The sequence below is a fragment of the Olea europaea genome, chromosome 6, assembly GCF_002742605.1.
Source record: "Olea europaea var. sylvestris chromosome 6, O_europaea_v1, whole genome shotgun sequence".
NCBI lineage: Eukaryota > Viridiplantae > Streptophyta > Magnoliopsida > Lamiales > Oleaceae > Olea > Olea europaea.
Window position 1 is genome coordinate 3,575,567 of NC_036242.1, and position 15,446 is coordinate 3,591,012.

The following is a 15,446-nucleotide window of genomic DNA, read 5'->3' on the forward strand; positions in this document are numbered from 1 at the left end:
TTAGGCAAGGTTCGCACGCAAGGTAATTCTGCTAGTAAGCATGGCTTGAATTTAGTTCACAGTTGCTGAGTATGTTTGGATAGGCGTGATGGAAATGTGGAGTATTTTTGTTTGGAGAATTTTGTTGGAGTTGAAAAGTTAAATTTTATTCTTTGCAATGGGGTTTTGTGTCAAAGTGGAGTTCGCTGGAATTGAGGGGTGACCCGAATTCTTGTTGAATATTTGATTGGAAATACTATTGGAGTAGTATTGAGAGTTGATAGTAGACTTGAAGATATCTTCGAAGAGTTCGAGGTGAATTTGACTCATATTTCATTTCAAATTCTTCATTATTGATTTTATCCATTGTATTGGGATTTCATCTTATATTGAACTCTTCTTATATTAATTCTCCTAATATGTCCAGAATTCTTTGTTTATAAATATGTGGTGTACAACAACACATATTGTAATTGACCAACTGTCCAATTAATTATTGGTTCAAAAGATTCTTTGCGACTCCACACTATTGATTATAGTGAATTCTCTACTTCTACCCTTGGTTTTCCCAGATTTGGGTTTTCACGTAACCTTGTTGTGTGATCCATTATTTTTATATTTCCCATGTTATTCTCATCTTTATTTTTTGGTCAGATTTTCTAACAAAAGGCTTCAATGATTATTTCATTCATGCTGAGAATGAAGAACTCATTAATGATCTTATTTCCAAAATATGAGGTTTGATATTGCATATTCCTAGAATCTAGGAAGTTTGCATGCCCTCGGGAGCCTCCCAGAGAACCTTTTAACATCAGCAGAGTAATTGTTGATCATGTAACTATGTTGGATCCATCGAATCCTATTTCTGCTAGTGGCATTGAGTGTTGGAAATTATATGAAGTTTCAACTTTCAAAATTATTACATTTTAATTTTCAGTTTTGGTTGAATAAAAATATTAATTTATAATATAACATACACTTAAATATTTGAATGGAGGTTATGAATTGATTAATTTTCATTAGTGTGGAGGTCTAAATTGTACACTATAAAGAGGGTGGAGACAACATGAAAATCATAATTTGAGATACTATTAGAATCAAAACTTGAGATGATTGAATCCAAAAATATTCTCTATAACTTTATACTATACTATTTTAGCAACTCGATGAGAGACTTGTTCACTTATCTCCCTATGATTGTGCTCATAGAAGGAGAACCGACTCTGAGTCTCATGAGTTTTATTTTGAAGTCGTGTAGTGCCAAAAGAACCCGCACAAAAAGGAGGCAACACGACTTTAGGACAGCGTTTTCGACGTGACTACTAAAGCTTTCTTTCTTTCTAACTCTTCTTTATTAATATTTTATGTTTATATTATTATTGAATTCTTATTGTTATCATTATGGTTGAAACATATATGTTAATGTTATGTTTATTATGATAAACATCTACACACAAATTATCAATTTTTCAACATCAAGTCCTTGAGTTTGCCATGCCTGATTATTCAAAATTTGGTTGCAAGAATTTCTTGTTGTGCCGACAATATAGGCACTGGCATTATAGTTCCTATAAGAGGCTTTTTTCCAATCTATCTTCTCTCAGCCGCCTTGTGTTGCCCAGTCATCGACATTCCATAGACTTCGTTACGCTGTCATTGACTGATTCTTTAAGAATGGGACTCCATTTGCTTCATAGTTATAGAAAACTCTAATACAGATGTTGTCCACAGAAAAACTGAAAAATCCAATGAAATTGTTAGGGATTGTATTGGGAATCTACTTATACATGCACAGCGAAAAATTAAAATCATTTCGATTTCCACCAAGGATCCCTTTATGTTTAGATAGAAATCGTGATAAAGATTGTACCTTTGAAGAATTCTACAAACCTTTTGCTTTTCTCTTCGTTCCAGCAATCTTGATTCGTCATCCACAGCTGTCCAATTGTCTAGCCTCCAACAGTAATATACACAGAAAATAAGATTGCAGCTATCAGGGTTTTCTCTCTTGTGCCAGCAAGAATAATGAAAATTATATGAATTGAAAACCCTAACCTTTTATTTATATAAGCCCAAACGAGCCTGGCCCGGTCCAGTCCAATATTTAATTAAACAATTTAATTAAATCCAGTTCATGAATTAATTAATCCAATTAATTCATTCAGGCCTATAAATAACCAACATAATTAATTAATTTATCCAATGATTGTTAAATTAATTAATTGATAAATTGCAATCTTCCAATTCTCTTTTGTGTGTGACCCATTAAGTTCCTGACCACGATACCTAACGACGTGAAATATTATTTTGATCTAATCAAAATTGATAAATTAAAACACCTTTTTAATTTATCGTCAATTCACACTCACCATCCCTGATTGACATCTAGCAATGTGTCAGGGCAATATATATGACGGAAAATATCATGTGGTGTGACAAAAGCAAACTCGTTCGTTTACCGTGAAACTATGATCCCTTTATCAATATGATCTGATCAATTACGTGATATTGAAGTGTGTCAATCTCGATCATCGATCATATCTTTCACTCCACTATTAAGTCAATATAAGTCGAAAACTCATTTTCCACTTATGAGCACACCTTGGCCAAAGATTTCATCATTGACTTAATTGAATGAAACGCATATCATAATCTCCTACTATCTAAGAGTGACGAATCCTTTATTGATCAATCACAACCTTCATATGATTCTTGACGTACCCGAACGATGCCGTATTAGCTGCCCTTTGCAGAGCAACATCCAATACCGCCAAAGTATGACTGTCCTCATATAAGGTACCATGACGACCTCAAGTCAAAGGACCAATTCCACTACCGAACGTTGGAGATTAACCATTGACACTCAGATAGTTATTCATGTGGAATCTCTCGACGGGTCTCCAATGTTTTGTTTTATAACAAAACATCCACGTGTTCATTTAAGTATCATCACACTTTAACTTGTGAAATCAGCTACTTACTTCACAAGTAAGAAATGACACACGTGATGGTCTATCTATAACAACGATATATGTATCTCATTATTACTTACGACCTCGAACGATTTAAGATTCAATCAGATGTAATTTGTATCTCACAATCACAACTCCTTGTGATTAACAAATTACGAAAATTTGAATCTACGGACTATATTATTTATTTAATTGTCTATTAATTAAATAATAGATCTGGCATTAAATTGCATTAATTATATATCAAAAGTATTTATATCCAAAATTGATTGGACATAGGGCATAATACTTACAGATTGTACCATCCTCCCTATCAGATATATATGGCTAACACATATTTACCATGGTTGATGGTTCAATTTTAATGTATAACCTAAGTCCAAAATATATACTGTTGTTCATACTAGGGAAGTCTTACCAGGTGAACGACATGAGTTCCAACCTCCTCTTAGGGTAGGGGTGAAACCCATTGATTCTATTTTTTTATTAAAAAAAGTGTTTTTGTATTGCAACAAAAATAGCTTTTTACAATATTCGTTTACATCGTGCATAAAATACATTTGCAAGTCCATAAAATGTTACCCAAAAATACATTTGCAAGTCCATCTACAGATGAGGCAAATGTGTACAACAAATTTATGATCAGGAAAATTGAGGGGGTAAATGAATAGCTTAGAGGTTTCCAGAGAATGGTGTAGGTATGGTAGGTTGATGTTGGGTCGAACCAAAGGCGAAATTGTTGTTCCCTATCACCTTTCCCTTGGGCATAAATATTATTGTGAACTGTATATGGCTGACCAGAGAAGCATTTCCCAAGAACTCGAAATCTATCTAAAATTCTGATGACATGTTTTGAAAGGGAGGCTAATCCTCTATTTCATGGGGTTGAATATGTTGCTTCCAATTCTTTCTGATATCATATAACATGGTAAACCATTAAGGAAAAATCGAATGGCCCCATACCCCAAGTAAATAATTCGCTATGAAAATATGACACAGTTGTCTTTAATTTGAAATTAAAAATATTATCAACCATCAATAAACTAAAAACCAAAAAGGTGAAATTAAACAACAACTAACTATTCCCTCCATCCCAATTATAGAGGTTGAGTTTCCTTTTTATCTTATTCAAAATGTATAAGATTGTTTCCTAATTTAGAATATTTTGTTTTGTTTTTTTACCAGTATATCCTTATTCAATTTTCCTCACTTAATATACCAACTTCTTGAAATCATCCAAATACACACATTTCTCATTTCTTGGAAACATAGAACAACTCTTATTTCTTCTTTTTCAAATTAAATTATTCAAATTCTTTACTAATTCCAACAATAATTTACTACTACATACTAAAAATTAAATAGGGGTAAATTAGGAAAGATCTTGGCAAAAATTAATTTTCCAATTACATTAAAGAAGACTTTTTAATTCGTATGAAAAACAAAACAATCACATATAATTGGCATGGACGGAGTAATAACTTTGTTTTTCTTTTTCTTTTTCTTTTTTTTTTCCTTTTTATTTTATGATCCCACAAAGTGCAATCAAACTCACGCTCTTGATCTTACATCAATTCATGAAAGTATGCTGATTTCCCCAAAAATGGGATAAGAACCTCGTTTTTATTTTCTCGTTAAAGTGCCATCATTTAGGTGGATTTAAATTCACATTTTTCCAAGTAATTCAAAAGACAAAGTTTAGGAAGAACAAGGAGTCATGCACGATTTTGTCAAATATGACAATTCCAAACGTGTTTTTCTCGGTGCAATAACGTAAAAGACACTTTCTTTTGTTTTTCAAGTTGTAAAGGAATTTTTTAGATCGTGCACCAATCTTTGATTGAATCAATAATTGAGTAATAATATAATTTCTAGAAACTGGAAATACAATATTCCTTTTCATAGATTCTCAAGATATTTTTCTTAATTTAAAAAAAAAATTATTTTCCCTTTTAACAAAAAAAAATTTTAAATTTACATTCCTTAAATAATTAACAAAGAGAAAAAGAAATGTTGGAATAAGCAAGGAAATATTTGAGAAATGCTACTTGTACAATCTTATTTTCCACTTCACTAACATCATGTACAAGTGGCAAGATTTTATACCATGTCAACCTATGAAATCTTGCCACTTGTACATTATATAAACTAAGTGGTAAACAAGAATGTACAAGTAGCGTTACTCGAAATATTTAGACTTAATAAACTTATTTCCATATTTATTTGTCAACACTCACCCGAAATCTTAGAACATACTGAAGATATTGGATGAGGATTTATACACTTTTCAACACTTCATCCATCAAAATTGTTGACCCCAAAATGTATTGCCAACAGATGCCGGTCCCACCGCGCACACATGGTCGAATGTCCAACACGTTAAGACATGTAGACGGTCTAAAACGAGCGGTTCAAAGGACGTGGGAGTAGCCCAACGATGCGGGTCAATGACGTTCGGAATCCGGCGGGTTGTTCGTAATCCGATTGTACAATAATTACCAACCGGTGTTCGTAAATGTATATGTAAATGTGTATAAACTCGATTTGTGTATTGCAAGTAAGTGAGAGAGAGTTGAATAAAGTGTAGTTCTTTGTATTGATTCTTGCATTAGCCTTTTGATGTTACACAAAGGAAGTATTTATAGTGATACATGTGAAATGGGAGCCCTTGGATGAGGTGGAAGTATTTATAGATTTTATTTTTTATTCTCTTTTTTGTTTAGAATAGGATTCTAGTTTCTTTATTGATTAGAATAGAGCTTCTAATTTCTTTTAGATTAGAATTTTATTAGTTTCTTTATTTTAGACTCCTCGTATCAGTAAGATTAGAGGATAATTTTGCTTATATATACAAAGACTTTGTTATTAGGGACCAGCTCAGCACTTCCAGTTAGTTAGTTAGCTAAGTAGTACAGCTGCATTAGTTAGTTACATTACAGCTGTATCAGTTAGAATTGATTTGTATTTATAAGGACAATTGTAACCATTTCATTAATGTATTTTTTTCTTTTACTTTTTATTATTTTTTTTATACCCAGGTGTCTACCTTACAGCGACTAACCCTGGAGTCTACGATCCAGCCCCTCTTCACGTAGATTAGGTAAACCGCGGGTTGTGCTCCAAACTGGCCAGGGTCCAAGAGTTTCCCCAACTAAACTGCCAAAGTGCCGAGCGAGTAAAATCCATGTATGCACCTTGCCTTCCAAGGAACTCCTGCCTTCTAGGAAATATCCTGTCTTTCAAGAGAAAGCCTGAATAATAAATCTTCTTTCACCTTCATCTTCAATATGGTATCAGAGCTTTACCATATGCTTCCTTCTCGCCATTTCTGATCGACAATGGCCACATAAATTACAAGCAAATTTGTTCATAATTCTTCATCATCAACTAGCAGTTCCACAGTTGATGCTTTTGTTAGTAATGATTCAATGGCTTTTTAAGTCAAAAATGAGCCGAATAGGTCGAATATTGGACAATCAATCAACATATCTCAAAGGAAAGAACCATGTGTACATATTGTGAAAACACAGGCCATGCTGTTACCAAATGTTACAAACTGCATGGGTTCTCCTGGATATAAGCCAAGGCAGAGAGTTGGAGGAGTAAACAAATAGGCAGGTCCAAGCACTCAAGTCAATAGTGCTATTGCTTGTCTAATTCCTGAACCAGCTCATACGACAGATCAACCACAAAGTGGGATTGGAAACTTTATGCAAGCCTTGAATCCCACTCAATATTAATGCTTGATGAGTATGCTGAGCACCCATCTCACTACTGCCAAGTTGGAAACACAACAGAAACCAGGTGTTGATCACATGACAGGTATATGTCTCTCTATTTCCTTCAATCAAATAATCAGTTTACCTACAATTTGGGTGATTGATTCCGAATCTACAAGCCACATTTGCTCAAACCAGTATGTATTTACCATCTTGAGGCAAATTCAGAATGCATTTGTTACTTTGCCTAATCGTGACAAAATTCTTGTTCAATTCATTAGAAACGTGAAGATATGACCTGAATTGATTCTTGAGGATGTATTGTTTGTGCCTAAGTTCAAATTCAACCTATTATCAGTGAGTTCTTTGACAAGAAAAACCTCATTGAGTGTCAGTTTTCTCATTGATACATGTGTTATTTAGGTTCTGCCAACATTGAAGACGATTAGCAGGGGTAAAAGGGGCTGGAGATCTTTATATAAGTGATGCAAGTTCCTTTGGTTTAATACAAAATAATGTTGCTAGTTCAAAGATTCCTTGTAACTCTGTTGTTTCGCTTGAATTAAATCCTGCTATGAACTCTTGTAATTCATTAGCCAATAATGTAACTAGCCATGTATGGCACCATAGACTTGGACATCTGTCCTTCAAGAAGTTAGATATGTTGAAAATTTTATTTGGTGACAGGAAGAAAGAAAGTTCTATCCCTTGCCATGTATGTCCCTTCGCCAAACAGAGAAGGTTTTCATTTGTTTCTTACAACCATTTATCCCCTGCTGCCTATGATCTAATTCACTACGATGTTTGGTGGCCTTACAATGTAGCTGCACATGCTGGTTATAAAAACACGGTTCAGCAAAGTGATAGTGTTTTAGATTTGATAGTGCTAAAGAATTGAAGTTCACAGATTTCTTCAGTACTAAAAGGGTGATTCATCAATACTCTTGTGTGGAAAGACCAGAACAAAATTCGATGGTTGAAAGGAAACACCTAGACCTTCTCAATGTTGCTCGTGCATTACTTTTTCTATCCAGAATTCCTGTTCAATTATAGAGAGAATACATTCTCACAGCCACTTTTCTCATAAATAGGACTCCACCAATTTTTGCAAAACAAAACGCCATTCATTTTGTTTGTACAACAGTCCTGTGGATTATGGTCACCTTAAAACCTTTGGGAGTCTTTGCTTTGCTTTTTCATAATTCAATTTTATTATTCGATTCTTGATGAATAAGATATTTCAGTTTTTCGATTATTAGTGGGTGCCAATGTTTATTTGGTGGATTCCAAATAATTATCCCGTCCGTTCGAAATAAATTCAAGCAAACAATCGTTCGTGTGTTATGAACAAGACATTTCTATTATTATCCACGATTCCATCTTGCATCAGAAAAGCTGGATTATAAAAATTCATGAAGTGAAGAAAGCCAATAAATTCATAATAAACATTTGTGAAATAAAAAATTATGTTGCTACACATTTTTTTCCTACAAAATCCTTCCATATATAAAATTAACAAAAGTAATTATCTTTGTAGTATAATTTTCTTTTTATACAGAAAAACAAGTGGAAATTATTCCCAAAACTCACATATTTATTTTGTTCAGTTAAAGATGTTGGAATAATTCCATATGTAGGTTTCACATTCGATTGCAATTTTACGGGTTAAATATATGGCTCATAATGATATTTATATTTGGGCCAACTTTATTAAGTGATCAATTTGGTCTTTTACACTTTACGAGTTGTAATTAATATGATGTGATAATTTTAAGTATGTGGGCCGAAAATAAACCTTAATTAGAATTCTAGTTGTAATGGAAAGGTTCAATTATTTCCTATATAAAGGTTAGGTCCCCTCTCGTCTCCATATTGTTCATTAGCTTGCCCCATTGATAGCTAATACTTTGTGAGGAGTAAGGAGGGGAAGATCCTACTATTATTACAACTATTATTCATATCAGCAATGACTTCCGCATGTATGAATTCGTTTTATTAATGAATTATCTTGTGATTCTCGATTCTTGGTCTGATTGAAATAAATATTAACAATTGGTATCAGAGCCTTCATGCTAAAATTGGAATCCTTCATAAAAATAATATTCCGCCTCAATTATTTTAAACTTTGTTAAACACCTAAAAAAAAAAAAAGGTCAACTTTTCTCGTGGTGCTGTGCTTGTGTACAATACATATTGTATTCATTATAAATTAAAAGCATATGAAAAGAACTAAATCCAAACCCTATGCAGGTAGCGTCCATTTAATAGAAACAAATTGTTCTGAATTTTTCCTCCTGGCCTTTTTACGCTGTCCGTCTCCACCGCCAAACCTGAATCTGCAATTAGCTTTGATTTAATTGTTTTTTTTTTTGGTGTAACTTGCCTATATGCTTCGCTGTGAATTATTGTTATAATAATAATAATAATAATAATAATAATAATAATAATAATAATAATAATAATAATAATAATAAGGCTTTACCTATTGGAATCTATAATTAAACATTGCTCGGAATATATAGGTTGGACTTAAAAATGGATGCCAGCAGCAACTGTAGTTGCTTCAATCGTACTGTCTCCACCGGCGGTTGCTACTTGGGTGATGTGCCGGTAATGACCGACACCGGCTGCTGTTGCTTGGATGATGGAGGGGCCGATTTTTGCTGCCTCCAGCGATCGCTATATTGTCCCCCTACTCTTGGGTATTATAGATAAATGCATGGCTTTACAAAAATCTTGCTGGAAGGGGGACACAGACAACGAAAATAGATAGGCACTGGCTCCGACAGAGAGAAGAAGTATGGTTGATTTTGGGGGTTTTTATTTTCCCTAATATGACGGTGTGTTTTATTTTGGGGACGGGATCTCTCTCACAATTTGTGAGATGAGAGGCCACTGTGTGCAATTAGAATTGGGGCCACATTGTAATTTTTAAAATAAGGACCTGTCACGCAATTTTTAAATATTGAAGGACCTGTTTATAATTTTGAACTAGGGGTCATGTGGCAAATTTCAATATGGTTTTGAATTTGATTTTGAAAGGGGTCTTTAAAGTTTTGACTCTAAAATTTTAATTTTTTGACCCAATTAAAATTTTATTTAATAATTGACACGATTGAATAATAATAATAATAATAATAATAATAATAATAATAATAATAATAATAATAATAATAATAATAATAATAATAATAATTATTATTATTATTATTATTTAATTGATGACTTTTGTATTATTATTAGTATCATCATCATCATCATCATCATCATTAAAATGTTTATGCATTTAAATGTTACCATTATTTGTGCACTTATATTTAATTTTTTATGGATATTGAATTTTTTATATTTTGTTGCCAATTTTATCTCTCAGTCACATATAAATTTTTGCCTTTCATTGATTAATGATTATGATTTGTTGCGTAATTATTGTTTTGCGATTGAATTTTTATGAACTTTGAAACGATCTTTATTTTTTCTCACAAAGAGAAATATTTCGAAATAAAAATGGGTGGTAGATATCAAAGTGGCATACTCATCATTATTTATTCGACTTTCTTTACAACAAAAGATATAAATATTTTGCGCAACAATTTTTGATTTACTGCATATAATATCTTGCCCAAAGATGTTATTATATGTGATATTTTTTGGAAAATGGTATAAGGCGATTAATGAGCTTACTTGGGTCTAGAATTCTTCTTCTGCCCAAAGGTGTTGAAATTTCGAAAACCAATGTGATCTTGTTAACTAGATGTATGACGTGTTTTAAGAGTACCTAATAACATGTTATATTGTCAACCCAAATGTGACTTTATGATTATGCATCTAGGCTCTTACTGTAATAACATTCATGTGGTTTTGATTTAATTATGGATTATCTAATTAATAGCCCATGTTAATTTATTGAATATTTTATCATCCATTTGACTGTATGCATTATGTTTGGATGATATTGAGTATGATATATTTTACGTTTCCACATTTTATAATGCCCCATCTCTTTCGAGTCAATTGTCTACTATTGAAACCTTGATTGGAAATAATTATGTGAGATGGAAAGGAAATGTAGAGATAGCACTTGGTCTTTTAGGCTTAGACTTTGCAATGGAGAAAAAGTTTGAGAAACCCACAAGTAAGAACATTGTTGAATATGTAGTTGAGTATGAAAAGTAGGAAAGGGCCAACAAACTTTGTTTGAAAATTATTAAGCGCTCTATATCTGATTCTATTATGGGTGTTATCCCAGATAATGAAAATACTAAAGGTTTTATAGATGTCATAGGAGAGAAATTTATTGAACCTGATAAAGTCGAAACTGGGGATCTGATGGATAAACTGATGAATATAAGATGTGATGGTACAAGTGGTGTTAGAGAGCACGTTACGAAGATGATAAATATATCATTTGAGCTAAAGGCTCTTAAAATTCCCTTGGCATTAGTTTGTTTTGAGTCTTCATTTGTAAATGTGCTTTTGAATTCTTAGTGGTTAGACTCGGAAGCTAGTATCCATATTGTGAATTCCTTGCAAGGGTTCACAAGCAAACGGAGGCCAAGTAAGAATGAAGTGAGCTGTGTGTTGGAAATTGAGTTCAAATGAACGTTGAATTCATAGGAGTAGTGAAATTATCTTTGGAATCCAATTTTCTCTTGTTTTAGAAAATACAGTCTATGTATTGCAAGTGAGATGGAATTTGATTTCTATATCAAAACTTGATGTCTGTGGTTTTACCTTTAACTTTGGTAATGGGATGGTTGAGTTATTCTCATTTGATTGGAAATGGACTTTTATGTGATGGTTTATACAAATTGTCTTCGCCTCCTTTTGGTGAAGTTTCATGTGTTACCAATGTGTCAAAGAAAAGGACTTTAATCTATGAATCGTCCTCTATGTTGTGACATAAGCAATTAGATCACATTTCAAGGGATAGAATGGAAAGATTGGTAAAAGTTGAGATATTTCCCCCTCTAGACTTCTCTAATTTTCACTTATGTGGATTGTATAAGAGGAAAGCTAACTAAAGTCTACAAAGAAAGGTTCCACTAGGAGCGATGATATTTTGGACTTGATACATACTGATATTAGTGTACCTTTGTCTTCCACCATATGTGGGAACAAAAATTTCATAACTTTTATTGATGATTTCTCACGATATGGATATGTCTACCCGATTAATGATAAATTTCATGCACTTAAGAAATTTAAGATTTTCAAAATGGAAGTAGAGAAATAATATGGAAAAAGTATTGAAGTTGTAAGATATGACCACGATTAGGATATTTCGTAGGTTAAGTGAAAGAATCAAGTTTGATGCCTAAGCCGTTTTAGTAAGGACGAATCCTAGGCCTAGAATAGTTTTGATCTAAGGCTACCATACTTTTCTTTCCAAGCTAAAGCTGTAAGGGATTGGTGGTAGTGAGTACTATAGTAAGTATGATGAGACTAGTCAAAATATGGGTGATTTTGCAAAGTTTTTCTATGAGTGTGGAATAGTGCTTCAATACACCATGTCAGGGACACCTGAGCCGAATGGTGTTTCAGAGAGACATAATCGAACTCTAAAAGATATAGTCAAAAGCATGATAAGTAGAACAAACTTACCTGAATATTTATGGGGCGAAGCTTTGAAAATTGCTATGTATATTTTGAATAGAGTTCCAAGTAAAGCCGTTGTAAAGACACCTTTTGAATTATGGATAGGATGTAAGCCAAGTTTGGCTCACTTTAAAGTTTGGGGATGTCCAGCTGAGGTTTGGATTTATAATCCATTTGAAAAGAAATTAGACCCTAAATCAATTCCTGACTACTTTATTGGATATCCGGATATATCAAAAGGATATAAGTTTTACTGTCCAAATCGCGGCACTAGAATTGTGGAGTCCGTTACTGCTAAGTTTCTGGGGAATGATTTTGGAGATGGTGAGAGTTCTATGTTGAGAGAAATTCTTGTTGAATCTAATCAAGTTGTTGCTCCAATTCCTGTTATATGGGGAAAAGTTGGTTCTCAACCAATTGAAGTTGCTAATGAAGAACCAATGAGCTAAGAAGAACCTCCAATTCCTCAAACAACGATTGAATCGATTTCTGAGCCACAAGTTAGGAGATCACAAAGGGAAAGAAGATTTGTATTGCCCAATGATTATATTACATATTTATTAGAAAGCTATTTTAATATTGGGCATATTGTTGATCCAATAACTTATAACCAAGCATTGACAAGTCTTGAGGCAGATAAATAGATAGTTGCCATGAAAGATGGAATGAATTTCATGGAAAGGAATAAAGTTTGGGATCTTGTTGAACTTCCTCCAGATGCTAAGGCTGTAGATAACAAGTGGATTTTCAAAAATAAATTAGATTCAAAAGGAAATGTTGAACGAAAGAAAGTGAGATTGGTTGCAAAAGGTTTCACTCAATGAGAGGGCATTGATTATGTTGAAACTTTCTTCTCTGTTTCGTTGAAAGATTCTTTTCGAATTATCATGACTCGTGTGGCACACTACGATTTGGAGTTTCATCAAATGGATGTTAAGACAACATTTTTGAATAGAGATCTTTCTGAAATTGTTTATATGAAACAACTTGAATGTATTGTTGTGAAAGAAAAAGAAAACTTGGTATGTAAGTTAAACAAATCCTTATATGGTCTCAAGCAAGCATCTGGACAGTGGTATTTTAAGTTTGATGAGGTTGTGACCTCCCTTGGTTTTGTCAAAAATACTATTGATCTATGCATTTATCTTAAAATCAGTGGGAGAAATTTTATTTTTCTTGTACTATATGTTGATGACATCCTGCTTGCTAGCAGTAACTTAGGGTTGTTTCATGAGACAAAGAAAATATTGTCTGCTAACTTTGAGATGAAAGATCTTGGAGAAGCTCCCCATGTACTTGGCATTGAAATATATCGTGATAGATATCGTGGCTTATTGGGACTTTCTTAGAAAGCTTATATACGACGTGTTCTAAAAAGGTTTAATGTGCAAAATTGTGCACTTGGTGATGTTCCTATTATAAAAAGGGATAAGTTTAACAAAACTCAATGTCCAAGGAATGAGCTAGAAAGGGGATCTATAAAAATGATTCCATATACTAGTGTTGTAGGGAGCCTGATGTATGCTCAAGTTTGCACTAGACTAGATATAACCTATGTAGTAAGTGTCCTTAGCAGATTTCAGTCAAATCCAGGACAAGAGTTTTGGAAAGCAGTTAAGAAAGTTATGAGATACTTGAAGAAAATTGAAGGTTATATGCTTACATTCCAGCGTACAAATCATCTTAAGGTGGAAGGATATTCAGATTCTAATTTTGTTGGATGTCAAGATGATTTGAAATCAACCTCATGTTACATTTTTACATTAGCTGATGGTGCTATTTCTTGGAAAAGTGCTAAACAGACTATAGTGGCATCTTCTACTATGCAAGCTGAATTTGTGGCGTGTTATGGGGCTATAGTCCAAGCCGTTTGGTTAAGAAATTTCATCTTTGGCTTGAAAGTTGTTGATTCCATCTCAAGATTGATCACCATCTACTGTGATAACAGAGCAGCCGTATTCTTTTCAAAGAATAATAAAAGTTTTGGTGGATCAAAACACATTGACATCAAATATTTAGTGATTAAAGACAAGGTCAAGGAACGACAGACAAAAATAAAGCATATTAATAAAGAGGCAATGATTGCAGACGTCTTGATTAAGGGACTCGTTCCAAAAGTCTTTAAGACACGTGTTGCTAATATGGGCATTGTGGAAATATTTGATGTTTTTGATTAGTGGGAGTTATTTATGAACTATGTTTTGGGCTTGATCCCTTTGCGGGGTACGTAGGTAGCCCATATATTTTCGGGTACAGCCCCTTCTAACAATAAAATAAAAAAAATTCCCCTATCCATGGACTATTTTGAACATGAATTTGACTTATGTCTTTTTTTATAATATTATGGTGATATGACATGTAAAGACATAAGATGAGTCTCTTTTGGAGACATGTGGCTTCATTTTGATCCGAAGCATTATGAGGACCGATATGAATTAGCACAGTTTTTTATCACATTTGGTGCTAAGCTCATACCACATACTATCACATTGGTTGGAGGATGGAGATTCATGTCGATAAGGATGTTGACATTTGTAGCTGTGAAATGGTCTTACATCGCTTAATTGGTGTAATGACTTCCATATTCGGTGTTAATATTCTTGTAGGACCAGATCATGTTACGTAAGGTGACATCATTGGAGTCATACTTTTGTGGCCACCTATATAGTCTAACCCGAGTGTTAAAACTTTGTTATAACAATCAAATGTTTGTCCAAGTGGGAGAATGTTGGAATAATTCCATATGTGGGCTTCACATTCAATTGCAAATTTTACGGGTTAGATGTATGGCTCATAATGATATTTGTGTTTGGGCAAAATTTATTAAGTGATCAATTGGGCCTTTTACACCTTATAGATTGTAATTAATATGATGTGGTAATTTTAAGTATGTGGGCCAGAAATAAACTCTAATTAGAATTCTAGTCGTAATGGGACGGCTCAATTATTTCCTATATAAAGGTTAGATCCCCTCTCCTCTCCATATTGTTTATCAGCTTGCCATATTGATAGCTAATACTTTGTGAGGAGTAAGGAGGAGAAGATCCTGCTGTTATTACTACTATTATTCATATCATCAATGGCTTCCGCGGGTATGAATTCGTTTTATTAATCAATTATCTTGTGATTCTCGATTCTTAGCATGATTGTAATAAATATTTACAAAAGAATGAAGTAG

General features: G+C 33.3%; 1 pseudogene; it reads right to left on the minus strand.

Moving 5' to 3' along the window:
* Window positions 1-735: 735 nt before the first annotated feature.
* Window positions 736-4,043, minus strand: LOC111395014 (annotated as a pseudogene).
* Between the last annotated feature and the right edge of the window lie 11,403 nt (window positions 4,044-15,446).